This window comes from Stenella coeruleoalba (genome assembly GCF_951394435.1).
Source record: "Stenella coeruleoalba genome assembly, contig: scaffold_29, whole genome shotgun sequence".
Taxonomy (NCBI): domain Eukaryota; kingdom Metazoa; phylum Chordata; class Mammalia; order Artiodactyla; family Delphinidae; genus Stenella; species Stenella coeruleoalba.
This window is the reverse complement of record NW_027645960.1, coordinates 828758-855459: the sequence shown is the minus strand read 5'-3', so window position 1 is coordinate 855459 and position 26702 is coordinate 828758. Positions and strand designations below refer to the sequence as shown.

Here is a 26702-nt window from a genome sequence, read left to right as displayed (position 1 = left end):
TCTGTGTGACTTATTTCAGTTAGAATCATCGTACCTGAATCTACTCATTATGCTGCTACGGGCCTGATGACATAGATTTCATTGCTGAGTGATACTGCATTGTACGTAAGTACCACAAGTTCTTTATCCATTTTTCACTTTCTGCGATGTTGAACTTGTACTGTAAACGGGGTTCTTGTAAACAGAGCCGTTCCAAACTTTGGGGTGGCTGTGTCTTTTTGATTTTAATTTCCCTAAGCTATAGGACCATAAGTGGAAGTGCCCTAGGCTCTGTTGCTTTGTTTTTTAGATGTTTCAGGAAACACCATACACTTCTCCGGAGTGTCTGTTGGCAATTTACATCCCGCCCATCAGCATAACAAGGCTCCCAGTTCTCCATGGCCTGTCCTGCCTTTCTGGATTTTACACTTTTTTCAGATGGCCCTTTTGACCGGGGGGAAGTGAGACTTCATTGTAGTGCAGATTTCCTTTGCAAGCTTGCTTGGTTGGCCAAAAGGGGCATATGCGTTTTTTCCTGAATATATTCAGGAAAAAACGCATACGCCCTTTTTGGCCAAGTGCATCATTGTGGACGTTCTGCCTCTTTTCCTATGCTTTCAATGCAATTCCAGTCTACCTCCTGAAATCGGTTTCCTGCAATTCTGCCCCGCTTTCAAGTCCTCTTGGCAGCCTTACTTCAGTATATTTTTGGACGATAGCTGTCATTTATAACTCTGCAGGTTTGTGAATTACAGTGCCCCTGAGCTCCTTTCTTCAACTCGCTTTCTTTTGAGCTGGCCGCAACACCGCAGGATGGCTTCAGGCCCTAATCTGGTTCCGGCCCGGCACGCTGAGCCTTTGGTTATTTCCTCTTCCTGGTGGGAAATGAGAGTTAAATTTGCCCGTCCAGACACCTCCAGCTAGCCTCTCATTGGTTCTCGCTATTCCTGTTCATCTTCCGCAGAAATTGCAAACTGGGCCAAACAGGAGGTTAAAGGCGCTGACTCTCCAAGTGGGGAGAGTGTTAGTAAAGCGTCTGGAATGTTGCACCCGAGTACCAGGGGAGGAAAACTGAGACATATTTGAACACGTCTCCCGTTCACATGGTTGATCATACTTGGGTTCCACATGCATGTTTTAGCTGAAGGAAGAATACCTTAAACCTGGAGAGTTAAGACCCGTGTAATGGGTACCATGCAATATGACTTCAAAGGGTCTTCATTTGCTCACCGAACCTCTCCAATCCTATCACTGCTGCGTTTATGCCCCTGTACACATGCTTGATTCTCTTTCGGAGACATAGCAATCCCTAGGTTTTAAGATACTTACTAGTCAGGTACATTCTTAGGCGTTTAATATGCGGTGTTGAGTCCATTTCTTTGAGCAAGGAGTAGCTCTTGTCTATTCCATATTTGGCTTAAGGAACTTTATCTGTGCTCATTTCAATCTCTGGTTTTATGCAGCACCCCAACTCACCTTTACCCTTAAGCAAGCATAAGTTGGTTTTCTAAATTTGAGACCCTGTTCTGTTCTGTAATTCAGTTCCTGTGTAGCCAAGTTTACATTCCGTGTATTACTGATATCTTATGATGTTTCTTTTTCTGTGTCACTTATTTCAGTTAGAATCATCATACCTGAATCCACTCATTGTGCTGCTAAGGGCCTGATGACACAGATTTCATTGCTGAGTGATATTGCTTTGTAAGTAAATACCACAACTTCTTTATCCATTTTTCACTTTCTGCGATGTTGAACTTGTACTGTAAACGAGGTTCTTGTAAACAGAGGCGTTCCAAACATTGGGGTGGCTGTGTCTTTTTGATTTTAAATTCCCTAAGCTATAGGACCATAAGTGGAAGTGCCCTAGGCTCTGTTGCTTTGTTTTTTAGATGTTTCAGGAAACACCATACACTTCTCCCGAGTGTTTGTTGGCAATTTACATCCCGCCCTTCAGCATAACAAGGCTCCCTGTTCTCCATGGCCTGTCCTGCCTTTCTGGATTTTACACTTTTTTCAAATGGCCCTTTTGACCGGGGGGAAGTGAGACTTCATTGTAGTGCAGATTTCCTTTGCAAGCTTGCTTGGTTGGCCAAAAAGGGCGTATGCGTTTTTTCCTGAATATATTCAGGAAAAAACGCATACGCCCTTTTTGGCCAAGTGCATCATTGTGGACGTTCTGCCTCTTTTCCTATGCTTTCAATGCAATTCCAGTCTACCTCCTGAAATGGGTTCCCTGCAATTCTGCCCCGCTTTCAAGTCCTCTTGGCAGCCTTACTTCAGTCTATTTTTGGACGATAGCTGTCATTTATAACTCTGCAGGTTTGTGAATTACAGTGCCCCTGAGCTCCTTTCTTCAACGCGCTTTCTTGTGACCTGGCCGCAACACCGCAGGATGGCTTCAGGCCCTAATCTGGTTCCGGCCCGGCATGCTGAGCCTTTGGTTAATTCCTCTTCCTGGTGGGAAATGAGAGTTAAATTTGCCCGTCCAGACACCTCCAGCTAGCCTCTCATTGGTTCTCGCTATTCCTGTTCATCTTCCGCAGAAATTGCAAACTGGGCCAAACAGTAGGTTAAAGGGACTGACTCTCCAAGTGGGGAGAGTGTTAGTAAAGCGTCTGGAATGTTGCACCCAAGTACCAGGGGAGGAAAACTGAGACATATTTGAACACGTCTCCCGATCACATGGTTGATCATACTCTAGGTTCCACATGCATGTTTTAGCTGAAGGAAGAATACCTTAAACCTGGGTAGTTGAAACCCGTGGAATGGGTACCATGCAATATGACTTCAAAGGGTCTTCATTTGCTCACCGAAACTCTCCAATCCTATCACTGTTGCGTTTATGCCCCTGTACACATGCTTGATTCTCTTTCGGAGACATAGCAATCCATAGGTTTTAAGATACTTACTAGTCAGGTACATTCTTAGGCGTTTAATATGCGGTGTTGAGTCCATTTCGTTGAGCAAGGAGTAGCTCTTGTCTATTCCATATTTGGCTTAAGGAACTTTATCTGTGCTCATTTCAATCTCTGGTTTTATGCAGCAACCCAACTCACCTTTCCCCTTAAGCAAGCATAAGTTGGTTTTCTAAATTTGAGAACCTGTTCTGTTTTGGAATTCAGTTCCTGTGTAGCCAAGTTTACATTCCGTGTATTAGTGATATCTTATGATGTTTCTTTTTCTGTGTGACTTATTTCAGTTAGAATCATCGTACCTGAATCTACTCATTATGCTGCTACGGGCCTGATGACATAGATTTCATTGCTGAGTGATACTGCATTGTACGTAAGTACCACAAGTTCTTTATCCATTTTTCACTTTCTGCGATGTTGAACTTGTACTGTAAACGGGGTTCTTGTAAACAGAGCCGTTCCAAACTTTGGGGTGGCTGTGTCTTTTTGATTTTAATTTCCCTAAGCTATAGGACCATAAGTGGAAGTGCCCTAGGCTCTGTTGCTTTGTTTTTTAGATGTTTCAGGAAACACCATACACTTCTCCCGAGTGTTTGTTGGCAATTTACATCCCGCCCTTCAGCATAACAAGGCTCCCTGTTCTCCATGGCCTGTCCTGCCTTTCTGGATTTTACACTTTTTTCAGATGGCCCTTTTGACCGGGGGGAAGTGAGACTTCATTGTAGTGCAGATTTCCTTTGCAAGCTTGCTTGGTTGGCCAAAAGGGGCGTATGCGTTTTTTCCTGAATATATTCAGGAAAAAACGCATACGCCCTTTTTGGCCAAGTGCATCATTGTGGACGTTCTGCCTCTTTTCCTATGCTTTCAATGCAATTCCAGTCTACCTCCTGAAATCAGTTTCCTGCAATTCTGCCCCGCTTTCAAGTCCTCTTGGCAGCCTTACTTCAGTCTATTTTTGGACGATAGCTGTCATTTATAACTCTGCAGGTTTGTGAATTACAGTGCCCCTGAGCTCCTTTCTTCAACTCGCTTTCTTTTGAGCTGGCCGCAACACCGCAGGATGGCTTCAGGCCCTAATCTGGCTCCGGTACGGCACGCTGAGCCTTTGGTTATTTCCTCTTCCTGGTGGGAAATGAGAGTTAAATTTGCCCGTCCAGACACCTCCAGCTAGCCTCTCATTGGTTCTCGCTATTCCTGTTCATCTTCCACAGAAATTGCAAACTGGGCCAAACAGGAGGTTAAAGGCGCTGACTCTCCAAGTGGGGAGAGTGTTAGTAAAGCGTCTGGAATGTTGCACCCGAGTACCAGGGGAGGAAAACTGAGACATATTTGAACACGTCTCCCGTTCACATGGTTGATCATACTTGGGTTCCACATGCATGTTTTAGCTGAAGGAAGAATACCTTAAACCTGGAGAGTTAAGACCCGTGTAATGGGTACCATGCAATATGACTTCAAAGGGTCTTCATTTGCTCACTGAACCTCTCCAATCCTATCACTGCTGCGTTTATGCCCCTGTACACATGCTTGATTCTCTTTCGGAGACATAGCAATCCCTAGGTTTTAAGATACTTACTAGTCAGGTACATTCTTAGGCGTTTAATATGCGGTGTTGAGTCCATTTCTTTGAGCAAGGAGTAGCTCTTGTCTATTCCATATTTGGCTTAAGGAACTTTATCTGTGCTCATTTCAATCTCTGGTTTTATGCAGCACCCCAACTCACCTTTACCCTTAAGCAAGCATAAGTTGGTTTTCTAAATTTGAGACCCTGTTCTGTTCCGTAATTCAGTTCCTGTGTAGCCAAGTTTACATTCCGTGTATTACTGATATCTTATGATGTTTCTTTTTCTGTGTCACTTATTTCAGTTAGAATCATCATACCTGAATCCACTCATTGTGCTGCTAAGGGCCTGATGACACAGATTTCATTGCTGAGTGATATTGCTTTGTAAGTAAATACCACAACTTCTTTATCCATTTTTCACTTTCTGCGATGTTGAACTTGTACTGTAAACGAGGTTCTTGTAAACAGAGGCGTCCCAAACTTTGGGGTGGCTGTGTCTTTTTGATTTTAAATTCCCTAAGCTATAGGACCATAAGTGGAAGTGCCCTAGGCTCTGTTGCTTTGTTTTTTAGATGTTTCAGGAAACACCATACACTTCTCCCGAGTGTTTGTTGGCAATTTACATCCCGCCCTTCAGCATAACAAGGCTCCCTGTTCTCCATGGCCTGTCCTGCCTTTCTGGATTTTACACTTTTTTCAGATGGCCCTTTTGACCGGGGGGAAGTGAGACTTCATTGTAGTGCAGATTTCCTTTGCAAGCTTGCTTGGTTGGCCAAAAAGGGCGTATGCGTTTTTTCCTGAATATATTCAGGAAAAAACGCATACGCCCTTTTTGGCCAAGTGCATCATTGTGGACGTTCTGCCTCTTTTCCTATGCTTTCAATGCAATTCCAGTCTACCTCCTGAAATGGGTTCCCTGCAATTCTGCCCCGCTTTCAAGTCCTCTTGGCAGCCTTACTTCAGTCTATTTTTGGACGATAGCTGTCATTTATAACTCTGCAGGTTTGTGAATTACAGTGCCCCTGAGCTCCTTTCTTCAACTCGCTTTCTTGTGACCTGGCCGCAACACCGCAGGATGGCTTCAGGCCCTAATCTGGTTCCGGCCCGGCATGCTGAGCCTTTGGTTAATTCCTCTTCCTGGTGGGAAATGAGAGTTAAATTTGCCCGTCCAGACACCTCCAGCTAGCCTCTCATTGGTTCTCGCTATTCCTGTTCATCTTCCGCAGAAATTGCAAACTGGGCCAAACAGTAGGTTAAAGGGACTGACTCTCCAAGTGGGGAGAGTGTTAGTAAAGCGTCTGGAATGTTGCACCCAAGTACCAGGGGAGGAAAACTGAGACATATTTGAACACGTCTCCCGATCACATGGTTGATCATACTCTAGGTTCCACATGCATGTTTTAGCTGAAGGAAGAATACCTTAAACCTGGGTAGTTGAAACCCGTGGAATGGGTACCATGCAATATGACTTCAAAGGGTCTTCATTTGCTCACCGAAACTCTCCAATCCTATCACTGTTGCGTTTATGCCCCTGTACACATGCTTGATTCTCTTTCGGAGACATAGCAATCCATAGGTTTTAAGATACTTACTAGTCAGGTACATTCTTAGGCGTTTAATATGCGGTGTTGAGTCCATTTCGTTGAGCAAGGAGTAGCTCTTGTCTATTCCATATTTGGCTTAAGGAACTTTATCTGTGCTCATTTCAGTCTCTGGTTTTATGCAGCAACCCAACTCACCTTTCCCCTTAAGCAAGCATAAGTTGGTTTTCTAAATTTGAGAACCTGTTCTGTTTTGGAATTCAGTTCCTGTGTAGCCAAGTTTACATTCCGTGTATTAGTGATATCTTATGATGTTTCTTTTTCTGTGTGACTTATTTCAGTTAGAATCATCGTACCTGAATCTACTCATTATGCTGCTACGGGCCTGATGACATAGATTTCATTGCTGAGTGATACTGCATTGTACGTAAGTACCACAAGTTCTTTATCCATTTTTCACTTTCTGCGATGTTGAACTTGTACTGTAAACGGGGTTCTTGTAAACAGAGCCGTTCCAAACTTTGGGGTGGCTGTGTCTTTTTGATTTTAATTTCCCTAAGCTATAGGACCATAAGTGGAAGTGCCCTAGGCTCTGTTGCTTTGTTTTTTAGATGTTTCAGGAAACACCATACACTTCTCCGGAGTGTCTGTTGGCAATTTACATCCCGCCCATCAGCATAACAAGGCTCCCAGTTCTCCATGGCCTGTCCTGCCTTTCTGGATTTTACACTTTTTTCAGATGGCCCTTTTGACCGGGGGGAAGTGAGACTTCATTGTAGTGCAGATTTCCTTTGCAAGCTTGCTTGGTTGGCCAAAAGGGGCGTATGCGTTTTTTCCTGAATATATTCAGGAAAAAACGCATACGCCCTTTTTGGCCAAGTGCATCATTGTGGACGTTCTGCCTCTTTTCCTATGCTTTCAATGCAATTCCAGTCTACCTCCTGAAATCAGTTTCCTGCAATTCTGCCCCGCTTTCAAGTCCTCTTGGCAGCCTTACTTCAGTCTATTTTTGGACGATAGCTGTCATTTATAACTCTGCAGGTTTGTGAATTACAGTGCCCCTGAGCTCCTTTCTTCAACTCGCTTTCTTTTGAGCTGGCCGCAACACCGCAGGATGGCTTCAGGCCCTAATCTGGCTCCGGTACGGCACGCTGAGCCTTTGGTTATTTCCTCTTCCTGGTGGGAAATGAGAGTTAAATTTGCCCGTCCAGACACCTCCAGCTAGCCTCTCATTGGTTCTCGCTATTCCTGTTCATCTTCCGCAGAAATTGCAAACTGGGCCAAACAGGAGGTTAAAGGCGCTGACTCTCCAAGTGGGGAGAGTGTTAGTAAAGCGTCTGGAATGTTGCACCCGAGTACCAGGGGAGGAAAACTGAGACATATTTGAACACGTCTCCCGTTCACATGGTTGATCATACTTGGGTTCCACATGCATGTTTTAGCTGAAGGAAGAATACCTTAAACCTGGAGAGTTAAGACCCGTGTAATGGGTACCATGCAATATGACTTCAAAGGGTCTTCATTTGCTCACCGAACCTCTCCAATCCTATCACTGCTGCGTTTATGCCCCTGTACACATGCTTGATTCTCTTTCGGAGACATAGCAATCCCTAGGTTTTAAGATACTTACTAGTCAGGTACATTCTTAGGCGTTTAATATGCGGTGTTGAGTCCATTTCTTTGAGCAAGGAGTAGCTCTTGTTTATTCCATATTTGGCTTAAGGAACTTTATCTGTGCTCATTTCAATCTCTGGTTTTATGCAGCACCCCAACTCACCTTTCCCCTTAAGCAAGCATAAGTTGGTTTTCTAAATTTGAGACCCTGTTCTGTTCTGTAATTCAGTTCCTGTGTAGCCAAGTTTACATTCCGTGTATTACTGATATCTTATGATGTTTCTTTTTCTGTGTCACTTATTTCAGTTAGAATCATAATACCTGAATCCACTCATTGTGCTGCTAAGGGCCTGATGACACAGATTTCATTGCTGAGTGATATTGCTTTGTAAGTAAATACCACAACTTCTTTATCCATTTTTCACTTTCTGCGATGTTGAACTTGTACTGTAAACGAGGTTCTTGTAAACAGAGGCGTCCCAAACATTGGGGTGGCTGTGTCTTTTTGATTTTAAATTCCCTAAGCTATAGGACCATAAGTGGAAGTGCCCTAGGCTCTGTTGCTTTGTTTTTTAGATGTTTCAGGAAACACCATACACTTCTCCCGAGTGTTTGTTGGCAATTTACATCCCGCCCTTCAGCATAACAAGGCTCCCTGTTCTCCATGGCCTGTCCTGCCTTTCTGGATTTTACACTTTTTTCAGATGCCCCTTTTGACCGGGGGGAAGTGAGACTTCATTGTAGTGCAGATTTCCTTTGCAAGCTTGCTTGGTTGGCCAAAAGGGGCGTATGCGTTTTTTCCTGAATATATTCAGGAAAAAACGCATACGCCCTTTTTGGCCAAGTGCATCATTGTGGACGTTCTGCCTCTTTTCCTATGCTTTCAATGCAATTCCAGTCTACCTCCTGAAATCAGTTTCCTGCAATTCTGCCCCGCTTTCAAGTCCTCTTGGCAGCCTTACTTCAGTCTATTTTTGGACGATAGCTGTCATTTATAACTCTGCAGGTTTGTGAATTACAGTGCCCCTGAGCTCCTTTCTTCAACTCGCTTTCTTTTGAGCTGGCCGCAACACCGCAGGATGGCTTCAGGCCCTAATCTGGCTCCGGTACGGCACGCTGAGCCTTTGGTTATTTCCTCTTCCTGGTGGGAAATGAGAGTTAAATTTGCCCGTCCAGACACCTCCAGCTAGCCTCTCATTGGTTCTCGCTATTCCTGTTCATCTTCCGCAGAAATTGCAAACTGGGCCAAACAGGAGGTTAAAGGCGCTGACTCTCCAAGTGGGGAGAGTGTTAGTAAAGCGTCTGGAATGTTGCACCCGAGTACCAGGGGAGGAAAACTGAGACATATTTGAACACGTCTCCCGTTCACATGGTTGATCATACTTGGGTTCCACATGCATGTTTTAGCTGAAGGAAGAATACCTTAAACCTGGAGAGTTAAGACCCGTGTAATGGGTACCATGCAATATGACTTCAAAGGGTCTTCATTTGCTCACCGAACCTCTCCAATCCTATCACTGCTGCGTTTATGCCCCTGTACACATGCTTGATTCTCTTTCGGAGACATAGCAATCCCTAGGTTTTAAGATACTTACTAGTCAGGTACATTCTTAGGCGTTTAATATGCGGTGTTGAGTCCATTTCTTTGAGCAAGGAGTAGCTCTTGTCTATTCCATATTTGGCTTAAGGAACTTTATCTGTGCTCATTTCAATCTCTGGTTTTATGCAGCACCCCAACTCACCTTTACCCTTAAGCAAGCATAAGTTGGTTTTCTAAATTTGAGACCCTGTTCTGTTCTGTAATTCAGTTCCTGTGTAGCCAAGTTTACATTCCGTGTATTACTGATATCTTATGATGTTTCTTTTTCTGTGTCACTTATTTCAGTTAGAATCATCATACCTGAATCCACTCATTGTGCTGCTAAGGGCCTGATGACACAGATTTCATTGCTGAGTGATATTGCTTTGTAAGTAAATACCACAACTTCTTTATCCATTTTTCACTTTCTGCGATGTTGATCTTGTACTGTAAACGAGGTTCTTGTAAACAGAGGCGTCCCAAACATTGGGGTGGCTGTGTCTTTTTGATTTTAAATTCCCTAAGCTATAGGACCATAAGTGGAAGTGCCCTAGGCTCTGTTGCTTTGTTTTTTAGATGTTTCAGGAAACACCATACACTTCTCCCGAGTGTTTGTTGGCAATTTACATCCCGCCCTTCAGCATAACGAGGCTCCCTGTTCTCCATGGCCTGTCCTGCCTTTCTGGATTTTACACTTTTTTCAGATGGCCCTTTTGACTGGGGGGAAGTGAGACTTCATTGTAGTGCAGATTTCCTTTGCAAGCTTGCTTGGTTGGCCAAAAAGGGCGTATGCGTTTTTTCCTGAATATATTCAGGAAAAAACGCATACGCCCTTTTTGGCCAAGTGCATCATTGTGGACGTTCTGCCTCTTTTCCTATGCTTTCAATGCAATTCCAGTCTACCTCCTGAAATGGGTTCCCTGCAATTCTGCCCCGCTTTCAAGTCCTCTTGGCAGCCTTACTTCAGTCTATTTTTGGACGATAGCTGTCATTTATAACTCTGCAGGTTTGTGAATTACAGTGCCCCTGAGCTCCTTTCTTCAACTCGCTTTCTTGTGACCTGGCCGCAACACCGCAGGATGGCTTCAGGCCCTAATCTGGTTCCGGCCCGGCATGCTGAGCCTTTGGTTAATTCCTCTTCCTGGTGGGAAATGAGAGTTAAATTTGCCCGTCCAGACACCTCCAGCTAGCCTCTCATTGGTTCTCGCTATTCCTGTTCATCTTCCGCAGAAATTGCAAACTGGGCCAAACAGTAGGTTAAAGGGACTGACTCTCCAAGTGGGGAGAGTGTTAGTAAAGCGTCTGGAATGTTGCACCCAAGTACCAGGGGAGGAAAACTGAGACATATTTGAACACGTCTCCCGATCACATGGTTGATCATACTCTAGGTTCCACATGCATGTTTTAGCTGAAGGAAGAATACCTTAAACCTGGGTAGTTGAAACCCGTGGAATGGGTACCATGCAATATGACTTCAAAGGGTCTTCATTTGCTCACCGAAACTCTCCAATCCTATCACTGTTGCGTTTATGCCCCTGTACACATGCTTGATTCTCTTTCGGAGACATAGCAATCCATAGGTTTTAAGATACTTACTAGTCAGGTACATTCTTAGGCGTTTAATATGCGGTGTTGAGTCCATTTCGTTGAGCAAGGAGTAGCTCTTGTCTATTCCATATTTGGCTTAAGGAACTTTATCTGTGCTCATTTCAATCTCTGGTTTTATGCAGCAACCCAACTCACCTTTCCCCTTAAGCAAGCATAAGTTGGTTTTCTAAATTTGAGAACCTGTTCTGTTTTGGAATTCAGTTCCTGTGTAGCCAAGTTTACATTCCGTGTATTAATGATATCTTATGATGTTTCTTTTTCTGTGTGACTTATTTCAGTTAGAATCATCGTACCTGAATCTACTCATTATGCTGCTACGGGCCTGATGACATAGATTTCATTGCTGAGTGATACTGCATTGTACGTAAGTACCACAAGTTCTTTATCCATTTTTCACTTTCTGCGATGTTGAACTTGTACTGTAAACGGGGTTCTTGTAAACAGAGCCGTTCCAAACTTTGGGGTGGCTGTGTCTTTTTGATTTTAATTTCCCTAAGCTATAGGACCATAAGTGGAAGTGCCCTAGGCTCTGTTGCTTTGTTTTTTAGATGTTTCAGGAAACACCATACACTTCTCCGGAGTGTCTGTTGGCAATTTACATCCCGCCCATCAGCATAACAAGGCTCCCAGTTCTCCATGGCCTGTCCTGCCTTTCTGGATTTTACACTTTTTTCAGATGGCCCTTTTGACCGGGGGGAAGTGAGACTTCATTGTAGTGCAGATTTCCTTTGCAAGCTTGCTTGGTTGGCCAAAAGGGGCGTATGCGTTTTTTCCTGAATATATTCAGGAAAAAACGCATACGCCCTTTTTGGCCAAGTGCATCATTGTGGACGTTCTGCCTCTTTTCCTATGCTTTCAATGCAATTCCAGTCTACCTCCTGAAATCAGTTTCCTGCAATTCTGCCCCGCTTTCAAGTCCTCTTGGCAGCCTTACTTCAGTCTATTTTTGGACGATAGCTGTCATTTATAACTCTGCAGGTTTGTGAATTACAGTGCCCCTGAGCTCCTTTCTTCAACTCGCTTTCTTTTGAGCTGGCCGCAACACCGCAGGATGGCTTCAGGCCCTAATCTGGCTCCGGTACGGCACGCTGAGCCTTTGGTTATTTCCTCTTCCTGGTGGGAAATGAGAGTTAAATTTGCCCGTCCAGACACCTCCAGCTAGCCTCTCATTGGTTCTCGCTATTCCTGTTCATCTTCCGCAGAAATTGCAAACTGGGCCAAACAGGAGGTTAAAGGCGCTGACTCTCCAAGTGGGGAGAGTGTTAGTAAAGCGTCTGGAATGTTGCACCCGAGTACCAGGGGAGGAAAACTGAGACATATTTGAACACGTCTCCCGTTCACATGGTTGATCATACTTGGGTTCCACATGCATGTTTTAGCTGAAGGAAGAATACCTTAAACCTGGAGAGTTAAGACCCGTGTAATGGGTACCATGCAATATGACTTCAAAGGGTCTTCATTTGCTCACCGAACCTCTCCAATCCTATCACTGCTGCGTTTATGCCCCTGTACACATGATTGATTCTCTTTCGGAGACATAGCAATCCCTAGGTTTTAAGATACTTACTAGTCAGGTACATTCTTAGGCGTTTAATATGCGGTGTTGAGTCCATTTCTTTGAGCAAGGAGTAGCTCTTGTCTATTCCATATTTGGCTTAAGGAACTTTATCTGTGCTCATTTCAATCTCTAGTTTTATGCAGCACCCCAACTCACCTTTGCCCTTAAGCAAGCATAAGTTGGTTTTCTAAATTTGAGACCCTGTTCTGTTCTGTAATTCAGTTCCTGTGTAGCCAAGTTTACATTCCGTGTATTACTGATATCTTATGATGTTTCTTTTTCTGTGTGACTTACTTCAGTTAGAATCATCATACCTGAATCCACTCATTGTGCTGCTAAGGGCCTGATGACACAGATTTCATTGCTGAGTGATATTGCTTTGTAAGTAAATACCACAACTTCTTTATCCATTTTTCACTTTCTGCGATGTTGAACTTGTACTGTAAACGAGGTTCTTGTAAACAGAGCCGTTCCAAACTTTGGGGTGGCTGTGTCTTTTTGATTTTAATTTCCCTAAGCTATAGGACCATAAGTGGAAGTGCCCTAGGTTCTCTTGCTTTGTTTTTTAGATGTTTCAGGAAACACCATACACTTCTCCCGAGTGGTTGTTGGCAATTTACATCCCGCCCATCAGCATAACAAGGCTCCCAGTTCTCCATGGCCTGTCCTGCCTTTCTGGATTTTACACTTTTTTCAGATGGCCCTTTTGACTGGGGGGAAGTGAGACTTCATTGTAGTGCAGATTTCCTTTGCAAGCTTGCTTGTTTGGCCAAAAAGGGCGTATGCGTTTTTTCCTGAATATATTCAGGAAAAAACGCATACGCCCTTTTTGGCCAAGTGCATCATTGTGGACGTTCTGCCTCTTTTCCTATGCTTTCAATGCAATTCCAGTCTACCTCCTGAAATCGGTTTCCTGCAATTCTGCCCCGCTTTCAAGTCCTCTTGGCAGCCTTACTTCAGTCTATTTTTGGACGATAGCTGTCATTTATAACTCTGCAGGTTTGTGAATTACAGTGCCCCTGAGCTCCTTTCTTCAACTCGCTTTCTTTTGAGCTGGCCGCAACACCGCAGGATGGCTTCAGGCCCTAATCTGGCTCCGGTACGGCACGCTGAGCCTTTGGTTATTTCCTCTTCCTGGTGGGAAATGAGAGTTAAATTTGCCCGTCCAGACACCTCCAGCTAGCCTCTCATTGGTTCTCGCTATTCCTGTTCATCTTCCGCAGAAATTGCAAACTGGGCCAAACAGGAGGTTAAAGGCGCTGACTCTCCAAGTGGGGAGAGTGTTAGTAAAGCGTCTGGAATGTTGCACCCGAGTATCAGGGGAGGAAAACTGAGACATATTTGAACACGTCTCCCGTTCACATGGTTGATCATACTTGGGTTCCACATGCATGTTTTAGCTGAAGGAAGAATACCTTAAACCTGGAGAGTTGAGACCCGTGTAATGGGTACCATGCAATATGACTTCAAAGGTTCTTCATTTGCTCACTGAAACTCTCCAATCCTATCACTGCTGCGTTTATGCCCCTGTACACATGCTTGATTCTCTTTTGGAGACATAGCAATCCATAGGTTTTACGATACTTACTAGTCAGGTACATTCTTAGGCGTTTAATATGCGGTGTTGAGTCCATTTCGTTGAGCAAGGAGTAGCTCTTGTCTATTCCATATTTGACTTAAGGAACTTTATCTGTGCTCATTTCAATCTCTGGTTTTATGCAGCACCCCAACTCACCATTACCCTTAAGCAAGCATAAGTTGGTTTTCTAAATTTGAGACCCTGTTCTGTTCTGTAATTCAGTTCCTGTGTAGCCAAGTTTACATTCCGTGTATTACTGATATCTTATGATGTTTCTTTTTCTGTGTGACTTATTTCAGTTAGAATCATCATACCTGAATCCACTCATTGTGATGCTAAGGGCCTGATGACATAGATTTCATTGCTGAGTGATATTGCTTTGTAATTAAATACCACAACTTCTTTATCCATTTTTCACTTTCTGCGATGTTGAACTTGTACTGTAAACGAGGTTCTTGTAAACAGAGGCGTCCCAAACTTTGGGGTGGCTGTGTCTTTTTGATTTTAGTTTCCCTAAGCTATAGGACCATAAGTGGCAGTGCCCTAGGCTCTGTTGCTTTGTTTTTTAGATGTTTCAGGAAACACCATACACTTCTCCCGAGTGGTTGTTGGCAATTTACATCCCGCCCATCAGCATAACGAGGCTCCCAGTTCTCCATGGCCTGTCCTGCCTTTCTGGATTTTACACTTTTTTCAGATGGCCCTTTTGACCGGGGGGAAGTGAGACTTCATTGTAGTGCAGATTTCCTTTGCAAGCTTGCTTGGTTGGCCAAAAATTGCGTATGCGTTTTTTCCTGAATATATTCAGGAAAAAACGCATACGCCCTTTTTGGCCAAGTGCATCATTGTGGACGTTCTGCCTCTTTTCCTATGCTTTCAATGCAATTCCAGTCTACCTCCTGAAATCGGTTTCCTGCAATTCTGCCCCGCTTTCAAGTCCTCTTGGCAGCCTTACTTCAGTCTATTTTTGGACGATAGCTGTCATTTATAACTCTGCAGGTTTGTGAATTACAGTGCCTCTGAGCTCCTTTCTTCAACTCGCTTTCTTGTGACCTGGCCGCAACACCGCAGGATGGCTTCAGGCCCTAATCTGGTTCCGGCCCGGCATGCTGAGCCTTTGGTTAATTCCTCTTCCTGGTGGGAAATGAGAGTTAAATTTGCCCGTCCAGACACCTCCAGCTAGCCTCTCATTGGTTCTCGCTATTCCTGTTCATCTTCCGCAGAAATTGCAAACTGGGCCAAACAGTAGGTTAAAGGGACTGACTCTCCAAGTGGGGAGAGTGTTAGTAAAGCGTCTGGAATGTTGCACCCAAGTACCAGGGGAGGAAAACTGAGACATATTTGAACACGTCTCCCGATCACATGGTTGATCATACTCTAGGTTCCACATGCATGTTTTAGCTAAAGGAAGAATACCTTAAACCTGGGTAGTTGAAACCCGTGGAATGGGTACCATGCAATATGACTTCAAAGGGTCTTCATTTGCTCACCGAAACTCTCCAATCCTATCACTGTTGCGTTTATGCCCCTGTACACATGCTTGATTCTCTTTCGGAGACATAGCAATCCATAGGTTTTAAGATACTTACTAGTCAGGTACATTCTTAGGCGTTTAATATGCGGTGTTGAGTCCATTTCGTTGAGCAAGGAGTAGCTCTTGTCTATTCCATATTTGGCTTAAGGAACTTTATCTGCGCTCATTTCAATCTCTGGTTTTATGCAGCAACCCAACTCACCTTTCCCCTTAAGCAAGCATAAGTTGGTTTTCTAAATTTGAGAACCTGTTCTGTTTTGGAATTCAGTTCCTGTGTAGCCAAGTTTACATTCCGTGTATTAGTGATATCTTATGATGTTTCTTTTTCTGTGTGACTTATTTCAGTTAGAATCATCGTACCTGAATCTACTCATTATGCTGCTACGGGCCTGATGACATAGATTTCATTGCTGAGTGATACTGCATTGTACGTAAGTACCACAAGTTCTTTATCCATTTTTCACTTTCTGCGATGTTGAACTTGTACTGTAAACGGGGTTCTTGTAAACAGAGCCGTTCCAAACTTTGGGGTGGCTGTGTCTTTTTGATTTTAATTTCCCTAAGCTATAGGACCATAAGTGGAAGTGCCCTAGGCTCTGTTGCTTTGTTTTTTAGATGTTTCAGGAAACACCATACACTTCTCCGGAGTGTCTGTTGGCAATTTACATCCCGCCCATCAGCATAACAAGGCTCCCAGTTCTCCATGGCCTGTCCTGCCTTTCTGGATTTTACACTTTTTTCAGATGGCCCTTTTGACCGGGGGGAAGTGAGACTTCATTGTAGTGCAGATTTCCTTTGCAAGCTTGCTTGGTTGGCCAAAAGGGGCGTATGCGTTTTTTCCTGAATATATTCAGGAAAAAACGCATACGCCCTTTTTGGCCAAGTGCATCATTGTGGACGTTCTGCCTCTTTTCCTATGCTTTCAATGCAATTCCAGTCTACCTCCTGAAATCAGTTTCCTGCAATTCTGCCCCGCTTTCAAGTCCTCTTGGCAGCCTTACTTCAGTCTATTTTTGGACGATAGCTGTCATTTATAACTCTGCAGGTTTGTGAATTACAGTGCCCCTGAGCTCCTTTCTTCAACTTGCTTTCTTGTGACCTGGCCGCAACACCGCAGGATGGTTTCAGGCCCTAATCTGGTTCCGGCACGGCACGCTGAGCCTTTGGTTATTTCCTCTTCCTGGTGGGAAATGAGAGTTAAATTTGCCCGTCCAGACACCTCCAGCTAGTCTCTCATTGGTTCTCGCTATTCCTGTTCATCTTCCGCAGAAATTGCAAACTGGGCCAAACAGGAGGTTAAAGGCGCTGACTCTCCAAGTGGGGAGAGTGTTAGTAAAGCGTCTGGAATGTTGCACCCGAGTACCAGGGGAGGAAAACTGAGACATATTTGAACACGTCTCCCGTTTACATGGTTGATCATACTTGGGTTCCACATGCATGTTTTAGCTGAAGGAAGAATACCTTAAACCTGGAGAGTTAAGACCCGTGTAATGGGTACCATGCAATATGACTTCAAAGGGTCTTCATTTGCTCACCGAACCTCTCCAATCCTATCACTGCTGCGTTTATGCCCCTGTACACATGCTTGATTCTCTTTCGGAGACATAGCAATCCATAGGTTTTAATATACTTACTAGTCAGGTACATTCTTAGGCGTTTAATATGCGGTGTTGAGTCCATTTCATTGAGCAAGGAGTAGCTCTTGTCTATTCCATATTTGACTTAAGGAACTTTATCTGTGCTCATTTCAATCTCTGGTTTTATGCAGCACCCCAACTCACCTTTACCCTTAAGCAAGCATAAGTTGGTTTTCTAAATTTGAGACCCTGTTCTGTTCTGTAATTCAGTTCCTGTGTAGCCAAGTTTACATTCCGTGTATTACTGATATCTTATGATGTTTCTTTTTCTGTGTGACTTACTTCAGTTAGAATCATCATACCTGAATCCACTCATTGTGCTGCTAAGGGCCTGATGACACAGATTTCATTGCTGAGTGATATTGCTTTGTAAGTAAATACCACAACTTCTTTATCCATTTTTCACTTTCTGCGATGTTGAACTTGTACTGTAAACGAGGTTCTTGTAAACAGAGCCGTTCCAAACTTTGGGGTGGCTGTGTCTTTTTGATTTTAATTTCCCTAAGCTATAGGACCATAAGTGGAAGTGCCCTAGGTTCTCTTGCTTTGTTTTTTAGATGTTTCAGGAAACACCATACACTTCTCCCGAGTGTTTGTTGGCAATTTACATCCCGCCGATCAGCATAACAAGGCTCCCAGTTCTCCATGGCCTGTCCTGCCTTTCTGGATTTTACACTTTTTTCAGATGGCCCTTTTGACCGGGGGGAAGTGAGACTTCATTGTAGTGCAGATTTCCTTTGCAAGCTTGCTTGGTTGGCCAAAAAGGGCGTATGCGTTTTTTCCTGAATATATTCAGGAAAAAACGCATACGCCCTTTTTGGCCAAGTGCATCATTGTGGACGTTCTGCCTCTTTTCCTATGCTTTCAATGCAATTCCAGTCTACCTCCTGAAATCGGTTTCCTGCAATTCTGCCCCGCTTTCAAGTCCTCTTGGCAGCCTTACTTCAGTCTATTTTTGGACGATAGCTGTCATTTATAACTCTGCAGGTTTGTGAATTACAGTGCCCCTGAGCTCCTTTCTTCAACTCGCTTTCTTTTGAGCTGGCCGCAACACCGCAGGATGGCTTCAGGCCCTAATCTGGCTCCGGTACGGCACGCTGAGCCTTTGGTTATTTCCTCTTCCTGGTGGGAAATGAGAGTTAAATTTGCCCGTCCAGACACCTCCAGCTAGCCTCTCATTGGTTCTCGCTATTCCTGTTCATCTTCCGCAGAAATTGCAAACTGGGCCAAACAGGAGGTTAAAGGCGCTGACTCTCCAAGTGGGGAGAGTGTTAGTAAAGCGTCTGGAATGTTGCACCCGAGTATCAGGGGAGGAAAACTGAGACATATTTGAACACGTCTCCCGTTCACATGGTTGATCATACTTGGGTTCCACATGCATGTTTTAGCTGAAGGAAGAATACCTTAAACCTGGAGAGTTGAGACCCGTGTAATGGGTACCATGCAATATGACTTCAAAGGGTCTTCATTTGCTCACCGAACCTCTCCAATCCTATCACTGCTGCGTTTATGCCCCTGTACACATGCTTGATTCTCTTTTGGAGACATAGCAATCCATAGGTTTTACGATACTTACTAGTCAGGTACATTCTTAGGCGTTTAATATGCGGTGTTGAGTCCATTTCGTTGAGCAAGGAGTAGCTCTTGTCTATTCCATATTTGACTTAAGGAACTTTATCTGTGCTCATTTCAATCTCTGGTTTTATGCAGCACCCCAACTCACCATTACCCTTAAGCAAGCATAAGTTGGTTTTCTAAATTTGAGACCCTGTTCTGTTCTGTAATTCAGTTCCTGTGTAGCCAAGTTTACATTCCGTGTATTACTGATATCTTATGATGTTTCTTTTTCTGTGTGACTTATTTCAGTTAGAATCATCATACCTGAATCCACTCATTGTGATGCTAAGGGCCTGATGACATAGATTTCATTGCTGAGTGATATTGCTTTGTAAGTAAATACCACAAGTTCTTTATCCATTTTTCACTTTCTGCGATGTTGAACTTGTACTGTAAACGAGGTTCTTGTAAACAGAGGCGTCCCAAACTTTGGGGTGGCTGTGTCTTTTTGATTTTAGTTTCCCTAAGCTATAGGACCATAAGTGGCAGTGCCCTAGGCTCTGTTGCTTTGTTTTTTAGATGTTTCAGGAAACACCATACACTTCTCCCGAGTGTCTGTTGGCAATTTACATCCCGCCCATCAGCATAACGAGGCTCCCAGTTCTCCATGGCCTGTCCTGCCTTTCTGGATTTTACACTTTTTTCAGATGGCCCTTTTGACCGGGGGGAAGTGAGACTTCATTGTAGTGCAGATTTCCTTTGCAAGCTTGCTTGGTTGGCCAAAAAGGGCGTATGCGTTTTTTCCTGAATATATTCAGGAAAAAACGCATACGCCCTTTTTGGCCAAGTGCATCATTGTGGACGTTCTGCCTCTTTTCCTATGCTTTCAATGCAATTCCAGTCTACCTCCTGAAATCGGTTTCCTGCAATTCTGCCCTGCTTTCAAGTCCTCTTGGCAACCTTACTTCAGTCTATTTTTGGACGATAGCTGTCATTTATAACTCTGCAGGTTTGTGAATTACAGTGCCCCTGAGCTCCTTTCTTCAACTCGCTTTCTTGTGACCTGGCCGCAACTCCGCAGGATGGTTTCAGGCCCTAATCTGGTTCCGGCACGGCACGCTGAGCCTTTGGTTAATTCCTCATCCTGGTGGGAAATTAGAGTTAAATTTGCCAATCCAGACAGCTCCCGGTTGTCTCTCATTGGTTCTCCCTATTCCTGTACATCTTCCGCAGAAATTGCAAACTGGGCCAAACAGGAGGTTAAAGGTGCTGACTCTCCAAGTGGGGAGAGTGTTAGTAAAGCGTCTGGAATGTTGCACCGAAGTACCAGGGGATGAAAACTGAGACATATTTGAACATGTCTCCCGATCACACGGTTGATCATACTCTGGGTTCCACATGCATGTTTTAGCTGAAGGAAGAATACCTAAAACCTGGAGAGTTGAGACCCGTGGAATGGGTACCATGCAATATGACTTCAAAGGGTCTTCATTTGCTCACCGAATCTCTCCAATCCTATCACTGCTGCGTTTATGACCCTTGTACACACGCTTGATTCTCTTTTGGAGACATAGCAATCCATAGGTTTTAAGATACTTACTAGTCAGGTATATTCTTAGGCGTTTAATATGGGGTGTGGAGTCCATTTCTTTGAGCAAGGAGTAGCTCTTGTCTATTCCATATTTGGCTTAAGGAACTTTATCTGTGCTCATTTCAGTCTCTGGTTTTATGCAGCACCCCAACTCACCTTTCCACTTAAGCAAGCATAAGTTGGTTTTCTAAATTTGAGACCCTGTTCTGTTTTGTAATTCAGTTCCTCTGTAGCCAAGTTTAAATTCCATGTATTAGTGATATTTTTTGATGTTTCTTTTTCTGTTAGACTTATTTCAGTTAGAATCACCATACCCGAATCCACTCATTATGCTGCTACGGGCCTGGTGACATAGATTTCATTGCTGAGTGATATTGCTTTGTACATGAGTACCACAACTTCTTTATCCATTTTTCACTTTCTGTGATATTGAACTTGTACGGTAAACGAGGTTCTTTTAAACGGAGGCGTCCCAAACTTTGGGGTGGCTGTGTCTTTTTGATTTTAATTTCCCTAAGCTATAGGACCATAAGTGGAAGTGCACTAGGCTCTGTTGCTTTGTTTTTTAGATGTTTCAGGAAACACCATACACTTCTCCCGAGTGTCTGTTGGCAATTTACATCCCGCCCATCAGCATAACAAGGCTCCCAGTTCTCCATGGCCTGTCCTGCCTTTCTGGATTTTACACTTTTTTCAGATGGCCCTTTTGACCGGGGGGAAGTGAGACTTCATTGTAGTGCAGATTTCCTTTGCAAGCTTGCTTGGTTGGCCAAAAAGGGCGTATGCGTTTTTTCCTGAATATATTCAGGAAAAAACGCATACGCCCTTTTTGGCCAAGTGCATCATTGTGGACGTTCTGCCTCTTTTCCTATGCTTTCAATGCAATTCCAGTCTACCTCCTGAAATCGGTTTCCTGCAATTCTGCCCCGCTTTCAAGTCCTCTTGGCAGCCTTACTTCAGTCTATTTTTGGACGATAGCTGTCATTTATAACTCTGCTGGTTTGTCAATTGCAGTGCCCCTGAGCTCCTTTCTTCAACTCGCTTTCTTGTGACCTGGCCGCAACACCGCAGGATGGCTTCAGGCCCTAATCTGGTTCCGGCCCGGCATGTGGAGCCTTTGGTTAATTCCTCTTCCTGGTGGGAAATGAGAGTTCAATTTGCCCGTCCAGACACCTCCAGCTAGCCTCTCATTGGTTCTCGCTATTCCTGTTCATCTTCCGCAGAAATTGCAAACTGGGCCAAACAGGAGGTTAAAGGGACTGACTCTCCAAGTCGGGAGAGTGTTAGTAAAGCGTCTGGAATGTTGCACCCGAGTACCAGGGGAGGAAAACTGAGACATATTTGAACACGTCTCCCGTTCACATGGTTGATCATACTCTGGGTTCCACATGCATGTTTTAGCTGAAGGAAGAATACCTTAAAGCTGGAGAGTTGAGACCCGTGTAATGGGTACCATGCAATATGACTTCAAAGGGTCTTCATTTGCTCACCGAACTTCTCCAATCCTATCACTGCTGCGTTTATGCCCCTGTACACATGCTTGATTCTCTTTTGGAGGCATAGCAATCCATAGGTTTTAAGATACTTACTAGTCAGGTACATTCTTAGGCATTTAATATGGGGTTTTGAGTCCATTTCGTTGAGCAAGGAGTAGCTCTTGTCTATTCCATATTTGGCTTAAGGAACTTTATCTGTGCTCATTTCAATCTCTGGTTTTATGCAGCACCCCAACTCACCTTTCCCCTTAAGCAAGCATAAGTTGGTTTTCTAAATTTTAGACCCTGTTCTGTTCTGTAATTCAGATCCTGTGTAGCCAAGTTTACATTCCGTGTATTAGTGATATCTTATGATGTTTCTTTTTCTGTGTCACTTATTTCAGTTAGAATCATCGTACCTGAATCCACTCATTATGCTGCTACGGGCCTGATGACATAGATTTCATTGCTGAGTGATACTGCATTGTACGTAAGTACCACAAGTTCTTTATCCATTTTTCACTTTCTGCGATGTTGAACTTGTACTGTAAACGAGGTTCTTGTAAACAGAGCCGTTCCAAACTTTGGGGTGGCTGTGTCTTTTTTATTTTAATTTCCCTAAGCTATAGGACCATAAGTGGAAGTGCCCTAGGTTCTGTTGCTTTGTTTTTTAGATGTTTCAGGAAACACCATACACTTCTCCCGAGTGGTTGTTGGCAATTTACATCCCGCCCATCAGCATAACAAGGCTCCCAGTTCTCCATGGCCTGTCCTGCCTTTCTGGATTTTACACTTTTTTCAGATGGCCCTTTTGACTCGGGGGAAGTGAGACTTCATTGTAGTGCAGATTTCCTTTGCAAGCTTGCTTGGTTGGCCAAAAAGGGCGTATGCGTTTTTTCCTGAATATATTCAGGATAAAACGCATACGCCCTTTTTGGCCAAGTGCATCATTGTGGACGTTCTGCCTCTTTTCCTATGCTTTCAATGCAATTCCAGTCTACCTCCTGAAATCGGTTTCCTGCAATTCTGCCCCGCTTTCAAGTCCTCTTGGCAGCCTTACTTCAGTCTATTTTTGGACGATAGCTGTCATTTATAACTCTGCAGGTTTGTGAATTACAGTGCCCCTGAGCTCCTTTCTTCAACTCGCTTTCTTGTGACCTGGCCGAAACACCGCAGGATGGCTTCAGGCCCTAATCTGGTCCGGCACGGCACACTGAGCCTTTGGTTATTTCCTCTTCCTGGTGGGAAATGAGAGTTAAATTTGCCCGTCCAGACACCTCCAGCTAGCCTCTCATTGGTTCTCGCTATTCCTGTTCATCTTCCGCAGAAATTGCAAACTGGGCCAAACAGGAGGTTAAAGGCGCTGACTTTCCAAGTGGGGAGAGTGTTAGTAAAGCGTCTGGAATGTTGCACCCGAGTACCAGGGGAGGAAAACTGAGACATATTTGAACACGTCTCCCATTCACATGGTTGATCATACTTGGGTTCCACATGCATGTTTTAGCTGAGGAAGAATACCTAAAACCTGGGTAGTTGAAACCCGTGGAATGGGTACCATGCAGTATGACTTCAAAGGGTCTTCATTTGCTCACGAACCTCTCCAATCCTATCACTGCTGCGTTTATGCCCCTGTACACATGCTTGATTCTCTTTCGGAGACATAGCAATCCATAGGTTTTAAGATACTTACTAGTCAGGTACATTCTTAGGCGTTTAATATGGGGTGTTGAGTCCATTTCGTTGAGCAAGGAGTAGCTCTTGTCTATTCCATATTTGGCTTAAGGAACTTTATCTGTGCTCATTTCAATCTCTGGTTTTATGCAGCACCCCAACTCACCTTTCCCCTTAAGCAAGCAGAAGTTGGTTTTCTAAATTTGAGACCCTGTTCTGTTTTGGAATGCAGTTCCTGTGTAGCCAAGTTTACATTCCGTGTATTAGTGATATCTTATGATGTTTCTTTCTCTGTGTGACTTATTTCAGTTAGAATCATCGTACCTGAATCCACTCATTATGCTGCTACGGGCCTGATGACATAGATTTCATTGCTGAGTGATACTGCATTGTACGTAAGTACCACAAGTTCTTTATCCATTTTTCACTTTCTGTGATATTGAACTTGTACGGTAAACGAGGTTCTTGTAAACGGAGGCGTCCCAAACTTTGGGGTGGCTGTGTCTTTTTGATTTTAATTTCCCTAAGCTATAGGACCATAAGTGGCAGTGCCCTAGGCTCTGTTGCTTTGTTTTTTAGATGTTTCAGGAAACACCATACACTTCTCCTGAGTGTCTGTTGGCAATTTACATCCCGCCCATCAGCATAACAAGGCTCCCAGTTCTCAATGGCCTGTTGCCTTTCTGGATTTTACACTTTTTTCAGATGGCCCTTTTGACCGGGGGGAAGTGAGACTTCATTGTAGTGCAGATTTCCTTTGCAAGCTTGCTTGGTTGGCCAAAAAGGGCGTATGCGTTTTTTCCTGAATATATTCAGGAAAAAACGCATACACCCTTTTTGGCCAAGTGCATCATTGTGGACGTTCTGCCTCTTTTCCTATGCTTTCAATGCAATTCCAGTCTACCTCCTGAAATCGGTTTCCTGCAATTCTGCCCCGCTTTCAAGTCCTCTTGGCAGCCTTACTTCAGTGTATTTTTGGACGATAGCTGTCATTTATAACTCTGCTGGTTTGTCAATTGCAGTGCCCCTGAGCTCCTTTCTTCAACTCGCTTTCTTGTGACCTGGCCGCAACACCGCAGGATGGCTTCAGGCCCTAATCTGGTTCCGGCCCGGCATGCTGAGCCTTTGGTTAATTCCTCTTCCTGGTGGGAAATGAGAGTTAAATTTGCCCGTCCAGACACCTCCAGCTAGCCTCTCATTGGTTCTCGCTATTCCTGTTCATCTTCCGCAGAAATTGCAAACTGGGCCAAACAGGAGGTTAAAGGGACTGACTCTCCAAGTCGGGAGAGTGTTAGTAAAGCGTCTGGAATGTTGCACCCGAGTACCAGGGGAGGAAAACTGAGACATATTTGAACACGTCTCCCGTTCACATGGTTGATCATACTCTGGGTTCCACATGCATGTTTTAGCTGAAGGAAGAATACCTTAAAGCTGGAGAGTTGAGACCCGTGTAATGGGTACCATGCAATATGACTTCAAAGGGTCTTCATTTGCTCACCGAACCTCTCCAATCCTATCACTGCTGCGTTTATGCCCCTGTACACATGCTTGATTCTCTTTTGGAGGCATAGCAATCCATAGGTTTTAAGATACTTACTAGTCAGGTACATTCTTAGGCATTTAATATGGGGTTTTGAGTCCATTTCGTTGAGCAAGGAGTAGCTCTTGTCTATTCCATATTTGGCTTAAGGAACTTTATCTGTGCTCATTTCAATCTCTGGTTTTATGCAGCACCCCAACTCACCTTTCCCCTTAAGCAAGCATAAGTTGGTTTTCTAAATTTTAGACCCTGTTCTGTTCTGTAATTCAGATCCTGTGTAGCCAAGTTTACATTCCGTGTATTACTGATATCTTATGATGTTTCTTTTTCTGTGTGACTTATTTCAGTTAGAATCATCGTACCTGAATCCACTCATTATGCTGCTACGGGCCTGATGACATAGATTTCATTGCTGAGTGATACTGCATTGTACGTAAGTACCACAAGTTCTTTATCCATTTTTCACTTTCTGCGATGTTGAACTTGTACTGTAAACGAGGTTCTTGTAAACAGAGCCGTTCCAAACTTTGGGGTGGCTGTGTCTTTTTGATTTTAATTTCCCTAAGCTATAGGACCATAAGTGGAAGTGCCCTAGGTTCTGTTGCTTTGTTTTTTAGATGTTTCAGGAAACACCATACACTTCTCACGAGTGGTTGTTGGCAATTTACATCCCGCCCATCAGCATAACAAGGCTCCCAGTTCTCCATGGCCTGTCCTGCCTTTCTGGATTTTACACTTTTTTCAGATGGCCCTTTTGACTCGGGGGAAGTGAGACTTCATTGTAGTGCAGATTTCCTTTGCAAGCTTGCTTGGTTGGCCAAAAAGGGCGTATGCGTTTTTTCCTGAATATATTCAGGAAAAAACGCATACGCCCTTTTTGGCCAAGTGCATCATTGTGGACGTTCTGCCTCTTTTCCTATGCTTTCAATGCAATTCCAGTCTACCTCCTGAAATCGGTTTCCTGCAATTCTGCCCCGCTTTCAAGTCCTCTTGGCAGCCTTACTTCAGTCTATTTTTGGACGATAGCTGTCATTTATAACTCTGCAGGTTTGTGAATTACAGTGCCCCTGAGCTCCTTTCTTCAACTCGCTTTCTTGTGACCTGGCCGCAACACCGCAGGATGGCTTCAGGCCCTAATCTGGTTCCGGCACGGCACGCTGAGCCTTTGGTTATTTCCTCTTCCTGGTGGGAAATGAGAGTTAAATTTGCCCGTCCAGACACCTCCAGCTAGTCTCTCATTGGTACTCGCTATTCCTGTTCATCTTCCGCAGAAATTGCAAACTGGGCCAAACAGGAGGTTAAAGGCGCTGACTCTCTAAGTGGGGAGAGTGTTACTAAAGCGTCTGGAATGTTGCACCCGAGTACCAGGGGAGGAAAACTGAGACATATTTGAACACGTCTCCCGTTCACATAGTTGATCATACTTGGGTTCCACATGCATCTTTTAGCTGAAGGAAGAATACCTTAAACCTGTGTATTTGAAACCCGTGGAATGGGTACCATGCAATATGACTTCAAAGGGTCTTCATTTGCTCACGAACCTCTCCAATCGTATCACTGCTGCGTTTATGCCCCTGTACACATGCTTGATTCTCTTTCGGAGACATAGCAATCCATAGGTTTTAAGATACTTACTAGTCAGGTACATTCTTAGGCATTTAATAGGCGGTGTTGAGTCCATTTCGTTGAGCAAGGAGTAGCTCTTGTCTATTCCATATTTGGCTTAAGGAACTTTATCTGTGCTCATTTCAATCTCTGGTTTT

General features: G+C 44.0%; 1 long non-coding RNA gene across 2 annotated transcripts in view; it reads left to right on the top strand.

Annotated features, from left to right (window-relative positions):
* The window catches only part of LOC307181435, a 2786049-nt gene that overhangs the window by 2529427 nt on the left and 229920 nt on the right, over positions 1–26702 (top strand). The window contains exon 6 of one of the 2 annotated variants that reach the window (XR_013826764.1): positions 7921–7978. The exons of the other annotated variant lie outside the window; for it this stretch is intronic. This is a non-coding gene — a long non-coding RNA (uncharacterized lncRNA). Of the gene's footprint in view, positions 1–7920; positions 7979–26702 lie in introns of those variants that run through there. 2 annotated transcript variants of the gene reach the window in all.